Source organism: Rutidosis leptorrhynchoides, chromosome 8, assembly GCF_046630445.1.
Source record: "Rutidosis leptorrhynchoides isolate AG116_Rl617_1_P2 chromosome 8, CSIRO_AGI_Rlap_v1, whole genome shotgun sequence".
Taxonomy (NCBI): Eukaryota; Viridiplantae; Streptophyta; class Magnoliopsida; order Asterales; family Asteraceae; genus Rutidosis; species Rutidosis leptorrhynchoides.
The window spans coordinates 132,511,142-132,523,465 of record NC_092340.1 but is presented as its reverse complement, the minus strand read 5'-3'; the positions used below and the strand labels follow the sequence as shown (position 1 = coordinate 132,523,465).

General features: G+C 39.0%; 2 long non-coding RNA genes across 2 annotated transcripts; both read right to left on the bottom strand.

Moving 5' to 3' along the window:
• Positions 1-3,545: 3,545 nt before the first annotated feature.
• On the bottom strand, positions 3,546-5,358 carry LOC139864863 (uncharacterized). Its single transcript, XR_011764522.1, has 3 exons — positions 5,129-5,358; positions 4,307-4,370; positions 3,546-3,758 (listed from the first exon to the last, which is right to left on the bottom strand). It is a non-coding gene; the product is annotated as an uncharacterized lncRNA (long non-coding RNA).
• A 3,994-nt stretch (positions 5,359-9,352) lies between these two features.
• On the bottom strand, positions 9,353-10,823 carry LOC139861232 (uncharacterized). The gene is made up of 3 exons (XR_011763692.1): positions 10,739-10,823; positions 9,917-9,980; positions 9,353-9,368 (listed from the first exon to the last, which is right to left on the bottom strand). It is a non-coding gene; the product is annotated as an uncharacterized lncRNA (long non-coding RNA).
• Between the last annotated feature and the right edge of the window lie 1,501 nt (positions 10,824-12,324).

Genomic DNA, 12,324 nt, shown 5'->3' with positions numbered 1-12,324 from the left:
AATACGCGTATAAATATATATAATATTAATTTAAATCGTTATATATATTTAATGAAATAAAATATAAATATCGTTATATTTATTATACTGGTTAAGTAATGAGTTGTCAAAAGTGATTCTAGATATTTATAAATGTTATATACGTTTTAATAATAAAGTTCTTTTTAAACTGAAAACGTCTTTGTACGTTTGAAAATAGATTAATAGAATATTATAGAAACCAATTCTCCACTAACTTTTGTCTAACTTTCGTAAATGATACTTTTTGCTTTTATTTATAAATAGCTTTACAAATTATTCTGAATATCGTTAAGAGGAATAGATTTTCTCAAATTATAGTGGACCTCTCATCAGAGACTTATAATCATAATTCAATGTTTCTGATAATTCAATCATTTAATATATATTTTTTTAATTTCGTCGAAAATCATATTGAAATAAATACGTTCGTGTAAAGTATTATACGTTCAATACTTTATTAATATTCTCAAGTTATAATATATATATATACATATACATATCTATTTATATATAACGGTTCGTGAATCGTCGGAATTTGGTCGAGGTTATAATGAATGTATGAACACAGTTTAAAATTCTTGAGATTTAACTTAACAAACTTTGCTTATCGTGTCGGAATAATATAAAGATTAAAGTTTAAATTTGGTCGGAAATTTCCGGGTCGTCACACAACTACTTTCATATGCTTTGGATATCATCTTTTAAGGGGGAGCCTTTAGATTTATGATAACTTCCTTGATATAATTGTTCAATGGTTACGAAAGGGGGAGGTAACTCATTGATATCATATTTCAAGGGGGAGTTAATTCATTTTCTTGGGAATTTTATCAAAATGCTGATTTACATTCTTGTATATCACATTTTGAGGGGGAGAAAAAGGGAGAAAATGAGAAAATTACTAAAAAATGTTGTTTTTCAAAAGTGAATTCATAAATTCTTTGTTTTATATCTGAAATAATTCACTAAGGCTTGTATACATTTCAGTATGCAACCCGTTTTAACAATTGGTATCACTGAAGATTTGTACTTTGTTCACTAATTCAAAGTTCTTTTAAGTAAAATCTTATTTTAAAAAATTCATAAAAATTGGAAAAGATAAAATCCAAAAATATTTGATTTTTACTGAATAAATGCTATTTTTAGCATTATACCGAATCTGACATCCAACAGTACAGATTCGGTAAGTTCAAAGTTTTCAAAAATTGTCTCAGAATTGTTTACCATGAAAAGATTGAAATGAATTTTAATAGGAAAAATCAATTTGTCAAGATTTTGAAGTTAAAATTGATAAACTTTTGAAAAGTGGACTGTATTCGGTAAAATAGGCCCATTCGGTATTTTATCTTCGGTATCTATAAAAGGAGGGTCAAAGTCAAACTAACTCTCTTACTGTGCTTAATTACCTACCGAGTCTTACTGATCATAACGAATCTGCCTAAACTACCGAATCCGTTCTTCTATTTCTTCAAATCTTTGGTATAATTTCATTTTTATCATTGCTTTAGTTACATTCGTGTAGATCTGAGATAATTAAATGTTTTTCAACCAGAAAAGATCAAAATAACTATATTGTGACTCTCAATTTTGAAATTATGTTGTTTATACCGAGTCTGAGTCGTATTCTTTTAAACTTTGATTAAACTCAATTGATTTGGTTAATTAACATGAATTCTTGTCTACTCTGAGTTATATTGATTGATCTATCATTTGACCAAGTTTGATTACATGTTTAATTAATTGTTTGATGGATTTTGTATCTACCGAATATGTTCTGTCTACTGTACCGAGACTGTTCATACGATTAACATGTTGATCTGCTTCTAATTGAGTGGTTAATTGATTATGGTTGTGATTTTACATGATAGAATATGCATGTTTGAGTGACTTTATGTTAATTTTGGAGATACCGAATCTGTTCTTCTCTTGATGCCGAATCTGACTTTTGGTACCTTGAAACTTTCTGATTTTTATCTTCAAACACTTAACATGTTTATTCTATATCTTTCTGATCTGAAAACTCAAGCTTATTTGGTTACAGAATCTCAAGTTTTCATGACTACCGAATCTGCTTGATATTGTGTTTAAAAATTGACTAAGTGTTGTTCTGATTCTTTGTGTTATACAATTGATTTTGCATGATGAATTTGTATTGTGATGAATATCATATGATTGTCATGATTGTCAATTACTTGTTCATATTTGAGAATAAAAGATTTTTATATCTTAGAAAAACCATAAAAATCAAAAAATATAAAAGATAAAACATATACAAAGGATTTCAAAGGCAAATAAGAATAGAGATATATGCTTAATGTTAAATATCTTGTGGTCTTCTATTTCTTATTTATACAGTTAAATGATGAATAATCACTTCATCAACTCTGAAACCAACATTCCCTGCAACTACTGGACTGCAATTCTAGAGAGGCACACTCTGTGGCCTGCTCTAAACTCTACAGTCAGTGTACCTGTAACAGATCTGGAGCTACTTAACAGAACAATTAGGTTTGTGGAAGCTTCACAACCTACTGCTGAAAATCCAGAGGGAACACAAGCTCGTTTTGAATTTCAACTGAGAGGAGTTCAAGGGAGGAGGAGTATCACTAAGACTAATTTCAAGAGGATATTCAGACTTCCTGTTGTGCAGAATGCTCCTGCTTTTCCTGCTACTCAACAGATGATGTCATCTGTCTTTGATCTTGGTTATGTTGGAGCCCGCAATGTTCCTCCGGCTAAGTTTCAGAAGAAATATCTGCATTCAAGGTGGTACGTGATCTTCTCAATCATCAACCGATGCTTGCTGATGACAAGGAGTGGATCCGACAGCCTGACTGTGCCTATGCTGAAGTTGTTCTACTCTTTCATAAGAGTAGAAGCTCCTGACTATGCAGAACTAATATGGGATTTGGTTCAAGCTCAAGTTGATAAGCCAAGGGGTTCATACATCCATTGCGAAAGGTTTTTCTGTATATTTATCCATGATGCTATAAATGCTTGCAGAAATGCAAGTATATTTGTACCAGGTACACATGGATTACAGATGAAATGATTTGGGGAGCTGAAGATGAATACCCCGATGGTATCTGATAATCAATTCACTGCGCTGATTCCAAATTGGCTAGTGAGGCTAGCTGAACCCCAAGACGCTCGTATGCGTTCTTATTTTGAAGCTGTAGGAATACCTCTTCCGAACCAGTACAACAAGAACAAGTTGAACCCGCCGCGGTTCCAGCCCCAGCGGTTGTAGAGGAACCTGTAGTTCAACTGTAACGACTCAACCCGTTATCCAACCAAATTCGCAGCAAAAGATTTTTTTTTTATTTACAGTGGGGTGCGCGGCGCGCAACCCCCTATGTGCGCGGCACGCACAAAGGCCTGGACAGTTCTGATCAAAATGTTCATTTTACGCAAAAAGATCTACCACTACCCGATACTATTTGACAAAATGGCTTTCACGACATATTACAATAAGTAAAACTAACATGTTCCAATAATAAAACGAGTTTTACGACACTGGGCCCACATATGCCCAAATTATCATTAAGTACAAAAATACAAGTTCAACCCAATCTACATTTAGACGAGTTAGGACTCTATAACCCAACCCGATACCAAGAGCATAATCCCGGGGACTACCAAATCCCCAAACCGCGTTCAAATATCCAATAGCTACCCCGTCGAGCCCCAGCGCTCCTACACATCTAGTCTAACGACTAACTAGCTTCATAACACGATACCTGTAAAAAGGTAAACAACGAGAGGGTAAGCTAACGCTTAGTGAATGCAATAATTATACATATACATATATAATATACCTACTTGCAAACACTTACACAAATACCTCATACACGCTAGCAATTTATATAGCATACCATCGCAAAGTATAACGCTACAATCTTCAAGACCACAAGCTAGCACAACAATAGCATATATAACTCGAATAATATATTATGCTACATTACAACACGTAATTAAGGTTAACCAACACACAAGGGAATGGTACTTCGAATTTCCCATCGGTGTTCATAACAACCATTAGTGTACAACGAAATATATCACTAACCCCGAGGTGACACGGACAATGAAATATCCGTTCAAGCAATCGTTAGTGTACAACGAAATATATCACTAACTCTTGGGAAATTTGGACAATGAAATATCCATCGTTAGTGTACAACGAAATATATCACTAACTCTTGGTAGTATAAACAACATATACCCCGGCCCCTTCCCCGCCCTACAAATAGATACATTATATACACACATGTATAATCATTCCACTCACCTCGAGATGCCCGCACAAATCATATATGTAAACCGCCTCCAAACGCAACCGAGCAAGCTTTTACCTATAATACGCATATAGATATACACACAATCAACATACATTCTCTACAAGAGAATTCGACTTCAACACCCTTAACCGAGGGTTTATACCTACTTCCACAATCCGCCCATTTAGACACCTAAAGTGGACTTCACCAATTACCACTACGGATGGTAATTCCGACCCATTCAACAAGTACAATTTAACCTAAATTATACTTGACGCCATTTAAACCAACCTAGGTCTTAACACTAAATTACTACTTAGGTAGTAATCATATCAAACGCCGTTAAACACTTAACAAAAGTGCTTATCATCCAATTAATCCAAACTTAGTGTCATTACCAAATTTGACCCAATTCATTTCACCCATTTTGACATAAGTCCCGAAAACGCCCAAATTCACTAACGACTAGTGATTATATTTTCAAAACACCAATTAACACCTAAATCAAACATTTATATACTTGATTCATCAAATATTGACCTCATATCTTAGTTTGACTCCAAATCAAGGTTAACACCCATTTTAACCAACTAACATGTTCTTATGAACATCTAAATCACCAACACACTTACAATCTAGTGATTAACACCCAAACCAATGACAAATGCTTCCAAATTTGTCATCTAACCCTAAACCCACAATAATTGGGTTTAATTACACTAACAATACCCATAACCCCCAAATTTCACAAGAAATGGGGTTTATAACCCTAACTAGCTCAAACCCTAACCCCAAATCAAAATCAAAGTAATTAAATCGAATCTAGGGTTTACCTCAACTCCAAAACCGAGCTAGTAACAAGAAACACCAAGGAGAACCAAAACTCGCTTTCAATTTGGGCAAAAATCACCATCTTCATCATCCATTCAAGCTTCCTCTCTCTAGAACTCTCTCTCTCTCTCTAAGATAAGATGGGAGTGTTTGTGGATGTGAAAGTGATCCAAAACTACATCCAATCCAGCCGATATGGCCTCAGATCCGGCCTCAAGTGAAATGACCAAAAAGCCCCTCATTTAATTCAAATTGGAAAAAGACAGAAATCTGTCGCAGGCATGGTGCGCGGCGCTTACCCTTAACCCTGCGCGGCGCGCACAAGGGTCTGCACAGACTGTCTGCTTTTAAATTTATACCACGCTTCACCCACCCTACGTACATCATTTTAACTCTATGTACCATAAATATTTGAGTGTTACAACTCTCCCCCACTTAGAATCGATCACGTCCTCGTGATCCGCACCACATACTAGAAGTTAAGCACTCCCCCTTGAACCTTCCCGCTTCCAACGCGGGGTCACACATGTAGTAATCACGCATCCGAATCCTCGCCTCGTACACTAACGCATCACATTTTACATCAATATCGGGTAATCAACCATCGAGTCAAAACAACCGTTTGCGCCTACACCGAGTACCCAACTCGTACAATACATTTCACACTCAACCCAAAGTAGAACAATTCACCGACAACCATCGTCATCACGCTTCCTTAAACTCAGTACTCCATCGGTTCTTAAATGTACTACTCAACCGATCATTCATGAATATTATCTGGACCAAGAACCTAGCTTCCTCTGGCTCCACACCGGATCATTCCTTCAACGAAGAATTTTCGGGAATCCCAAAATAATCACTTCAGGGGTACCACCTTCCCACCGATCAATCCGCACACGACTATATGTCACTGGATTAATCCAGGACGACAATAGTACACCGCGAGTTAGACGAAACATCAACATAAAATTTCCACAATTAGCCAGACGACTCACAAAATAGTCACCAAATCCGGGTGAACCTTCTTACCTAGACCGTCCGTTAGGGATGGTCTCGACATTTTGATGCGACCTACGGGTCACTTCACTAGGGTACACACTCGTGCAACCAAACAACATCCGCGTGTCTCTACGTGAGATAATCAATATCGACACTCTTGCCTCACAATCGTCCATAAAGTGGAATAATCCACTGAAAATTTCTAATATCACATTTCCCGATAGGGAAAATACAGCATTCGCCATGATATCAAACTCATACTCCCTCAACAGTACTACCCGAGTTTCACACCAACCCAGATTTTTCAATACGGGAGCACCCGCAACGACCTCTTCATTCTCTCACTCCGGGATCTCAAACTTCACCTTTGGTCTCGTACCGCACATTGGTACTATACGACCACCTTACATAGGAAGTCTTACACTTCCTTCGATCCCATCATCACAATCTTCACGCATAACATTCCCAAATAATAACTCACAATCGTAATGCACGATCTCGAGTCGACATCAAAAACCCGTCACTCTTCATCGTTAGGAACTCTGAACACCTATTGAGGCTTAGCAGGGTACACCCCGACATTTCACCATACAAACACCAATGAAGCTTCCTTGTTACACCAGTAAAAGAAACTCTCCCACTTAGGATTTAGCTCCATTTCTCACCGCCAAGATGATAATATCCTGCGGAATTCCCATTTCACGAAACACCTGATCACCCTCATCGTTGATCATCCACACCAAACCACCGTAAATTTACTTTAGGCTCTCAGAGCCGTCATGCACAATCACTGGAGATGTTGTACAGGCGACAGCATCACACCTTTGTACCACGATTAACAACTAACAGCCCTTCATCATTCGTAAAGCGAACTCCACCAAAATCCTATGTACGCCTCTAAGCCTAGGCATACGCCACTATGATTAATCAGTTGTGCATCTCAGTCTAGGTCACCCGACCTTCCACGCAACAAACTTTTATTAACTATTGCTCACTCTCATGGGGAAGAGTGACCAATCCGACACATTAATTATATCGATCGCAATATCAACACTTCATCATTACCTTTGGTCTAACCGACCATTAAATCCATCACCGGTCCACCGGTAATCTTCACCCGTCTATCACTTAAGAGTAATAAGATGCGCTCACCCATCACTTCATAAGAAGTATTTACCGCAATGCTCTTAAACTTCGACTTTCGCAATCGTCGAATCACTATCACCCGTCGATCACTATTGTAATCTCCGCTGCCTCTAAGGGTATCTCACGGGCACCCTAAGCATAACGATCACACCATCACCGGAGTTGAACATCACACTAGCATGTATAAGAAGGCACCTGACGCCGTGTCATGCAAACTCCCTCCGTAACCTACCGAATTTTAGAATCTCGAACCTTGGGTTACACACACCCGATGTCACCCGTCTCTCCACAATAATGACCCGAAGTTATACCTACTCGACAAACCTTACGGTTTATTGTATTATCGAAAGTTCCTAGCAATCACACGCTACCCGTAATTTCCACAAAGCCAATCGATATAGCCTAACGAAAAAAACTTCCATCTAACGCTGAGAGGTGCTTGAAAACACCAAGTCTTACGCCCTTCCACATATCGGTACAACCACAACAACAAGGTGTATTCCGTTAGGAGTGTTACCCTATAATCCACAACACACTAACACAATCATCATCATATGGGTCCCACTCCCATGAGTTTAATGACCCGAAGACTCCTCGATTCGCCAATTCCAAGGCGACTCATAATTAGAATCCTATCACGATTCTCTAACCACACACACTCTACCGAGTACAACCCAACTAAAATCATTAGACTTGTCGCATTCCTTCACGGAATTCAAGTCCTCGACGCACACACACACGCATATAAATTGGTCATCCTAGTTACGATGGATAACTACAACAAATGACAATCTCAATAGTGCATCCACTACATAGGGTGACTAAGTACGCGCCGAACTCGTGAGTTTGCTCACTCACATAACTAATCGAATCCACCGTAACACTTCCCGACCCGCAATGAACCCGATGTGACTACAAGCACATCACCCGAGACAACTATATCCTAGGAACCGATAGAAGATTCCTAATTTATCCTGAATCTACCCCAACCATGCCACGTTTCCTCCGTTCGGTACTCGTCATGTCATGCTTGAAGTCAAGATACACTTTCGTAATAATGGTGATCTGTCACTATTACAAATGCGTACCTTACCATTTTCACATGGTCACGCAAAGTACTTTACCCGGACTGGAGCAACATTCACACAAGATAACACGCGATAACTCCTAGTACCCGAATGACCAAGTCCTTACCGTGAACTTGATCACTCAAAACCGTCAAACATTCGAATCTTTCCAATAGATTCGCCCCTAGGACACCGCACAAATAGATACCTGTATATATATACACCTATATACAATATAATAATAGATATACACAGTACACCGCAACTACAAGTCAACCTACAACCTAGGCGACTATCACTAACACAACGTCCAAGTTCGCCTACTTACATTAGGCACTAGCAATCTAAGGCACTAATTTACTCATGAAATAAGGCCCCACATAATCCCGCATTGGACAAACACAAGTCCTAGTTAGTCACCTACTCTAAGGCACTAACAAATCTCAATCCGACCCGTATTCCTACAAGTCCCGCAAATAATGCATAACCGCCAATAAGTCTAAGACTAGGCACCTATTCCAAGGTCACATAATTCCCTTAGACTATGCTCTGATACCACTTGTAATGACTCAACCCGTTATCCAACCAAATACGCAGCAAAAGATTTTTTTTTATTTACAGTGGGGTGCGCGGCGCGCAACCCCCTATGTGCGCGTGCGCACAAAGGCCTGGACAGTTCTGATCAAAATGTTCATTTTACGCAAAAAGATCTACCACTACCCAATACTATTTGACAAAACGGCTTTCACGACATATTACAATAAGTAAAACTAACACGTTCCAATAATAAAACGAGTTTTACGACACTGGGCCCACATATACCCAAATTATCATTAAGTACAAAAATACAAGTTCAACCCAATCTACATTTAGACGAGTTAGGACTCTATAACCCAACCCGATACCAAGAGCATAATCCCGGGGACTACCAAATCCCCAAACCGCGTTCAAATATCCAATAGGTACCCCGTCGAGCCCCAGCGCTCCTACACATATAGTCTAACGACTAACTAGCTTCATAACACGATACCTGTAAAAAGGTAAACAACGAGAGGGTAAGCTAACGCTTAGTGAATGCAATAATTATACATATACATATATAATATACCTACTTGCAAACACTTACACAAATACCTCATACACGCTAGCAATTTATATAGCATACCATCGCAAAGTATAACGCTACAATCTTCAAGACCACAAGCTAGCACAACAATAGCATATATAACTCGAATAATATATTATGCTACATTACAACACGTAATTAAGGTTAACCAACACACAAGGGAATGGTACTTCGAATTTCCCATCGGTGTTCGTAACAACCGTTAGTGTACAACGAAATATATCACTAACCCCGAGGTGACACGGACAACAAAATATCCGTTCAAGCAATCGTTAGTGTACAACGAAATATATCACTAACTCTTGGGCAATTTGGACAACGAAATATCCATCGTTAGTGTACAACGAAATATATCACTAACTCTTGGTGGTATAAACAACATATACCCCGGCCCCTTCCCCGCCCTACAAATAGATACATTATATACACACATGTATAATCATTCCACTCACCTCGAGATGCCCGCACAAATCATATATGTAAACCGCCTCCAAACGCAACCGAGCAAGCTTTTACCTATAATACGCATATAGATATACACACAATCAACATACATTCTCTACAAGAGAATTCGACTTCAACACCCTTAACCGAGGGTTTATACCTACTTCCACAATCCGCCCATTTAGACACCTAAAGTGGACTTCACCAATTACCACTATGGATGGTAATTCCGACCCATTCAACAAGTACAATTTAACCTAAATTATACTTGACGCCATTTAAACCAACCTAGGTCTTAACACTAAATTACTACTTAGGTAGTAATCATATCAAACGCCGTTAAACACTTAACAAAAGTGCTTATCATCCAATTAATCCAAACTTAGTGTCATTACCAAATTTGACCCAATTCATTTCACCCATTTTGACATAAGTCCCGAAAACGCCCAAAATCACTAACGACTAGTGATTATATTTTCAAAACACCAATTAACACCTAAATCAAACATGTATATACTTGATTCATCAAATATTGACCTCATATCTTAGTTTGACTCCAAATCAAGGTTAACACCCATTTTAACCAACTAACATGTTCTTATGAACATCTAAATCACCAACACACTTACAATCTAGTGATTAACACCCAAACCAATGACAAATGCTTCCAAATTTGTCATCTAACCCTAAACCCACAATAATTAGGTTTAATTACACTAACAATACCCATAACCCCCAAATTTCACAAGAAATGGGGTTTATAACCCTAACTAGCTCAAACCCTAACCCCAAATCAAAATCAAAGTAATTAAATCGAATCTAGGGTTTACCTCAACTCCAAAACCGAGCTAGTAACAAGAAACACCAAGGAGAACCAAAACTCGCTTTCAATTTGGGCAAAAATCACCATCTTCATCATCCATTCTAGCTTCCTCTCTCTAGAACTCTCTTTCTCTCTAAGATAAGATGGGAGTGTTTGTGGATGTGAAAGTGATCCAAAACTACATCCAATCCAGCTGATATGGCCTCAGATCCGGCCTCAAGTGAAATGACCAAAAAGCCCCTCATTTAATTCAAATTAGAAAAAGACAGAAATCTGTAGCAGGCATGGTGCGCGGCGCTTACCCTTAACCCTGCGCGGCGCGCACAAGGGTCTGCACAGACTGTCTGCTTTTAAATTTATACCACGCTTCACCCACCCTACGTACATCATTTTAACTCTATGTACCATAAATATTTAAGTGTTACATCAACCACCCGGGCCAGCTAATCCTCCACTTAGGGTGAACCTTAAACGATCTAGGGCAGCACACCAAGCTCAACCCGTGAGGATCAGGGAACCTAGTCCAACTAGGATTGAACCAACTCTTTCCACAACACCCGAAGTGAGCAGTGACACCGACACTTCAGCAACAATCGTCTCCCGAACATTCTCCTAAGAGAACTCGATATATACCTGATGAGATGATTCAGACTCCACGAACCCAACGAGTAACTAGATCTAGGACTTCGACACCTATCGTCCGCCAAACAGTTACTACAACCGTTGGTGATACGGACCAAGACCTAGAACCAATTAGGTCACCCTCACCGATCTCCGTATCACATCCAATAATAACAGTAAGCCCTACGCTAAATGAAGCGCAAGTTTCGGTAGGCAAGAGATTTAAACGCATCGATGGTACAAAGACCGCTAAGCCCATCCAATCTAAACATGACTTAATAATAAATCCTACAAAGCCAGGTGCTTCAGCATCTAAGGAAGTAAAGTCTTCCTCTGTAGTAAAGTCTGCGTTGACTCAATCGATTGAGGAAACTCAATCATTGAAGTCCAGAACGGCCGAAGGGGAGCCGAAAAGTCTTGAAAAGGCACCCTGCGTATCAGCTGGAAATCCTTCTGTGCCTCAACGTACAACAGGGTCTCGAGGTCTGGCTTATCTTGATGAGGGAGATCTGCCGCGTCCCATGGAAACGAGTCAACATGACAATCCTTCGGGATATTTATCAGACTTCCAGCAGACTGATCCCTTGATTCATGAAAGTGATTCATTGGATCAAACCACTTCTCTTCCGGATTCTGAATCTCAGGGTCTGGAGGAAGAGTCTTTAACTGAAAGAGATTTGCCACCTCATGGTATATCAATGATTTCAGGAGTCGGAGATAGTAATATCTCTGCGAGAGCTAAATCGACGGGTAGTTCTGCTACTATGTCGGAGTCCCATGAGACTAAAGTCATGGAGGTGGATGCTTCGAAAGAAACTTCGCCGGTGACAACTCCGGTTGTTACCCAACCTCCATCAGAAGGGGATATCACGAATCTGACTAGTAGTATGTACAGCCCTACATATAGGAATAATACCGCACAATCATCCTTACCTGCCCTCACGGCAACTGTCACGACCCGGAAAATTTTGA